Here is a 6,183-nt window from a genome sequence, read left to right as displayed (position 1 = left end):
CAAAACTCATTCAAAGCCTTTGCAAGTTACTTTCTACTGCTGCAAATTCGTCTAACTGTGATGATGTGTCTTGTTGCACATTCTGAACCTGAACAATTCTTTGACACATCACCACAGTTAGACGAATTTGCAGCAGTAGAAAGTAACTTGCAAAGGCTTTGAACCTCTAATGCAGACCTGGTCATTGAGATTAACAGAGTGGAGTTTTTGCTTGTTTAAATTAAACTCCACTTAACTGTCGCTGAATGAAGAACTGTTCATAATGTGCGTTGTTTAAGCACATGCCTTAATAGCACAACCGTCACTTCTTGATCTTACCATTTCTTTATTCACAAACTCGAGCGCCAATTAGCGATATTACCAGGCTATTGTGCCAGACTGCTGGCGATGTGTTTGCTGTAACCTGACAACATGAAAAACACAATCTGATTCCTGACACAGAACACTAGGCTATACAGTAGTGTATATCAGCATGGTGGGGAAAGTAGAATTGACAAAAACAACAACTCAATTTATGTACAAACAATGGTTTGGTTCACCGAGTCTCACTCCACAAGTTTCAATTTGCCTTCCAATCAGGGTTGCCAGGTCCACTTATGGAAAAAAAATGCCAAACAACTGGTCAAAAAATGCTAAATGACCTAAAAAATGCCAACCTGGCATCCCTGCTTCCAATTCATTGTTGTCAAATGACAAAAATAGGTTTAACCATTACTATTGCCTATGGGGTGTAAAATTCAAGCAACGGTGAGTGTGAGGAAATGCAAGTCAGCAAGTTGTTCCATGTTAATCTTGCCAAAACTTGCACTAAAATGAAATACTACTGTTTTTCCGTGTGTTTAATATACCAAAACATGTATAAAAAAGGAAATAACGAAACGTTGTAATCTAAAGTTTTGAACCATGTCTTGTCCAAACCTTTATTTGAAAAGAAAGTAAGCTACCGCACGGTACTCGGATAGGTGCACCAAGAAGCCTCAAGATCAAACGGTGCAGATTTCGCTCTTGGAGCAAGCGCTTGAGCAATTGAGCATGTCAATGACTAGTCTCCATTCAGCTGCACCCAGTAGATGAGTGGTTCCCAACCTGGGGTCCGCGGACCCCTAGGGGTCCGTGAGAAAGCATTTGGGGTCGGTGATTACCTTGATGAATTTGGAAAAAAACGAAAAGCGATCTTTTCACTTTCATTTCTCTCATTAAATTTGCTTACGTTGAAAAAGTTTCGGCATGGCACTTTCATATTCAAATACTGCTGACATTTCTTCATCCCTGCATTTCTTGAACAATTCATTCATTTTCTTATTTGAGCAACCGTTTAACCTGATATTTGCCGCAGGAGTCATAACGGCAATGCAATATGACACAGCACAGTAGCATAATAAGCCATGCCCTATAACGGCCAACTCCATAGCGAAACAACTTCCCGCAAATGGCCAATATCAAGGAGCTGATAAAGCGCATGCCAGAGCAGTGAAAAATGAAATCAATCAACTATGGAAGGTACCCAGTTCAAGCTGTTTCCTATCTACCTCTTTTAACATCTCTGAGTTGGACGCAGCCATCAAACACCTAAAAACTGGCAAATCACAAGGCCCAGACAAGATCCCACCAGAGCTAATTAAACATATTGGACCACTCGCAAGAGAGTGGCTGCTGCGACAGTTCATGTCATTCTGCCTAAAGAAGTTGCTCCTCCCAAAGATCTGGAGGAAAGCTAACATCATAGCCATTAGAAAGCCCAACAAGCCAGCTGATAACCCTAAAAGTTACAGGCCCATTTCCTTGCTCTGTGTACCATACAAGTTACTTGAGCGTCTCTTATTGAGCAGACTCGAACCAATCGTTGATCCAAAACTGCCAAAAGAACAAGCTGGATTCCGACGCGGCCGATGTACAACTGACCAGGTTGTCAAGCTTACGGATGACATCGAAAGTGGTTTTGAAGCCCGTGAGAAGGTGGGTGTTGTCCTAGTGGATCTTATAGCAGCCTATGACACTGTGTGGCACCGCGGTCTTACTATGAAACTATTACAACTCATTCCTGACCGACACATGGTTAAGTTTCTGGTAGAGACCATCTCGAACCGTACCTTCATACTGCATACCAACGAGGGAAAACCCAGCAGACCACGCCGCCTGAAAAATGGCGTCCACCAAGGGTCAACACTATCGCCACTCCTATTTAATATCTATAGGCTATAAGTGACCTCCCATGCACTACATCGCAACAGTATGGCTATGCGGATGATCTAGCTCTTCTATACGCTCACAGAAACTGGCACGAGGTGGAAAGAAAACTTGAAATTGACCTGAAACTGGTGGCTGACTATCTGGACAAGTGGAGGCTCAAACTGAATGCGTCGAAAACAACAATCTCCGCTTTCCATCTAAATAATCGGGAATCCCAGCGTCAACTGTCTGTTTCGCTAAAAGGAAATCCTTTACCATATACAAACCCAATATCCAAACCAATATCCAAACCCAACTTACCTTGGAGTAAAACTTGACCGACAGTTGACCTACAGACCCCACATCGAGTCACTCCGTGCCAAAGTTACCTCGAGAAATAACCTCTTGAGAAGCCTTGCAGGAACAGGATGGGGAGCCCGAGCATCAACCTTGCGTACAAGTGCACTAGCCTTGGTCTACAGCTCAGCCGAATATGCCACAGCTGTGTGGAACCGTAGCAGACACACAAAAAAGATGGATGTATGCATTAACGACACCTTGCGCATCATCACTGGCTGTCTCCGCCCCACACCTACTGCTTATCTGCCAACTTTGGCTGGCATTGCTCCTGCTCATGTCCGTAGGGAAGAAGCCTCTCACAAACTGGCTTTGCATGCAAGACTCGATCTTCAACACCTTCTCCACAGTCACTCCCAAAGATATGGACCAGTCAGACCCCAACGCCTGTCATCAAGGCGCCCATTCCATCGATATGCTACACAGCTTGTGGATAAGAACTTCAGCTGCATGGAGACATGGGCCCAGGAATGGAACGAGCTGCCACATATCCCTCCCCAGTTTTCAGTTATACCAGCACTCTCCATCCCTCCTGGAGCAGACCTCTCAAGAAAGGCATGGGTCACATTGAACAGGATCAGATGTGACGTTGGCTGCACTGGAGCTAATCTATTTAGGTGGGGGTTGCATAATACGCCGATATGTGTCTGCGGAGCGGTAGAACAAACAATGCAACACATACTCCACGAATGCCCTATCTTAAGGCCCCCAAGTGGAATCATTGGTATTCGCAAACTGGACCCAACTACCGTATCATGGCTACCATAAACTACTTGTGCTGCATTGCAATAGGAACAGTTTAGAGATGTACCGATATATCGGTATCGGCATCGGTATCGGTGATATCGGCCATTTTTTGAGTATCGGTATCGGCAAAATTTGGCCGATACTGTGGCCGATACTAAACATGTAAAAAAAGGCGTTTGCTGCGGATTTTTGCAGAAGCAAAGATATTACATAGATTTTTTAAAGTAGTAACTAACACCACATTGATATAGAAAAATAACAACCTGTTCAAATTTTTGATACCTCACACTCCCATGACTTCATGTGCGTACCTCTTGGCATTGTTTGCTTACAGTGATTCTTTCACTCAAACAAAACGTTTTGTTTCAGCAGTTTTGCGTTGTTCGATTCTTAAGTTGTGAAGGAGACTCAATTTCTCCAATATTTATCATGCTTTTCTTTGTGTTTCTTTTTATTTCTCAGCAGAGGATAAAACCAGGCCAAGACTACCCAGGTAGCAAAAATGTATACTTTTGCATCGTTTTTACGTTGCTAAACGTTTAAAAAACCATGTAACTTGGTTGTTTTTAGTAAGCTGGTTTTATCAGTTTGTGATTTAATATCCACACATTTCGTTGTAATAAACTCACCAAGCTTAAACAATGTCATGGCAGAGTAAGTAGGCTTAAAATGATAGCAATGGGACTACCAATCCTCACTAAACTAATCAATAAATGGTCTTGTTGCGCCTAAGATGACAACCTCATTGTGAAGAAAGGAGCGTTCTTCCCGGCTATCAGCACAAGGCTGAGCACTCACTAGTACAGCGAGCTGTTGCGATTCGCTAACCATAACGGTGTAGCTTCCACGCTAGCCATTTAGACCATTAAATCAACTATATGTTTCTCGGCAGCCGTTTTGTAGCAAGAATTGACATCGACAAGAATTGAAATGGCTAGTGTACGCCCGGACAGCAGAATAACTAAGTGTTATGATTTAATTTAGGGTGCTTTAAACAGAACATTTTTGCACGTAAAGCATTAAATTACCACTTTGGGCCCATAATTTGCTTGCAAAGCACTCGCTTACCTTTCTGGGCCCTTTTGCTAGATTATGGGCCCCCAAGACTAAAGAATAACAACTTTAATGCTTGAAATCAGTCGTTTAGAATGGTTTTAGCCAAACATTTTTGCGCGTAAACTATAAAACCAAAATTTCGGGCCCTCCCAACAAACACAGGCTTGGGCCGTCAAGGGTACGCCGTACCCTCCGTACCCCCTCTCATAAGCCTTGGTCATTTTAGGCGCAACAAGACCATTTTGATTAGTTTAGTGAGGATTCGTAGTTTCATTGCTTTCATTTTGAGCATACTTATTCTGCCATGACATTGTTTAAGCTTGGTGAGTTTATTACAACGAAAGGTGGAAATTTAATCAGAAACTGATAGAACCAGCTTACTAAAAACAACCAAGTTACACGGGTTTTTTAAATGTTTAGCAACGTAAAAACGATGCAAAAGTATACATTTTTGCTACCTGGGTAGTCTTGGCCTGGTAAAAGCTTTTCAACCGAACGACAAGCGCCATTAGGTTGCACATTACTTGTCGAATAGTTTTTGTACGACTACACAAATTACTTGGTTTACATTTTACATCTTATTATCAATTATGATAGCCTATTTGGAGAGTTTGCGCAAACATTTTATTAATTTTTCAGAAACCCCAATTATGATGTAATGTTTCTTCCCTTATACCCCAGTCCTCAATTATGGTGGCCTTTCATTACTAAAACCTACTATTATGACACAACAATGCAGTTGAGATAGGATTCTTGAATCTTTAATAAGTTATGCCAATTGAAAGCTTTTTTCAATAGTTTTATGCAAATAAGGTAAAACTTAGCATTTGATATGATTCCTTGCAAATACCAAAATTGCTTTGTAACATCAAAGTATCGGCCAAAATATCGGTATCAGTATCGGTATCGGCCTAAAAAAGTGATATCGGTATCGGGATCGGTATCGGCCAAAATATTGGTATCGGTACATCTCTAGAACAGTTGCTTAATGAAGAATGCTTAGCTAGAATCCTAGGTATGACATAGGCTAAACATCTTGTCAGACCACATCTATAAATGTAAACTTAAATCTCAGTGAAAACAAAGCTGCGCAGATCACTAACACATCACCGTCATGGCTCAATTTTCTGTAATATTGTCCTAAACACTACACAGTATGTAAGTTACCAACTACAAAAAAGGTTACTCAAAAGTATAGGTTATAACAGTAACATATCCCATTGAATGCTTCTTCATATTAAGAAAGTCATGTACGTTTCACTGCCAGTCATGCTGCAATATCTTGATGAATTTTAACATGGTATGCATCTGCAAAAAGTTACCATAACTGTGCAAGAAAGGTAGGAATTTTAATAAGACTAAGTTAACACAATAATTTACCATTGGTATGTGTATTCCAGGTTGCAACAGAAGTCATTCCAGTAGCCCGAAACCAGGAGAACAAAAATTTTGTTTTTTTTGTTTAAGGAATTACAGTTCTTATATACGGTACATCAAACAGTATTTAGTCCATGAAGCCTTCAGCAATGATATGGTATGTTAAAATAGCTTGCAATAGCTGGAAATAGTATATAAAGTAAACTGTGAGTTTGTAATATTTAGGCAGTGGCTATTTGACCGGCGCCGGTCTTTGAATCTGAAACACTATTTGACCAGTCATGACGTCACTATACAGTCACTTTTTTTCTTTTTCTCTTTCAAAGCAAAAGACGAGAAGCACGTATATATAAGTTCTAAATCCGACCGTTTTATTCAACTCGTTACGTGGCGCGAGCGTTACGTCGCCGGCTCCTGTTCTAGAGGGACTAAGTTCGATACTACCCGGAAGCGTTCCTTTTTCTATTATTTTTTTTT

Source organism: Aplidium turbinatum, chromosome 14 (genome assembly GCF_918807975.1).
Source record: "Aplidium turbinatum chromosome 14, kaAplTurb1.1, whole genome shotgun sequence".
Lineage (NCBI taxonomy): Eukaryota > Metazoa > Chordata > Ascidiacea > Aplousobranchia > Polyclinidae > Aplidium > Aplidium turbinatum.
Note: the sequence above shows the minus strand (reverse complement) of the source record.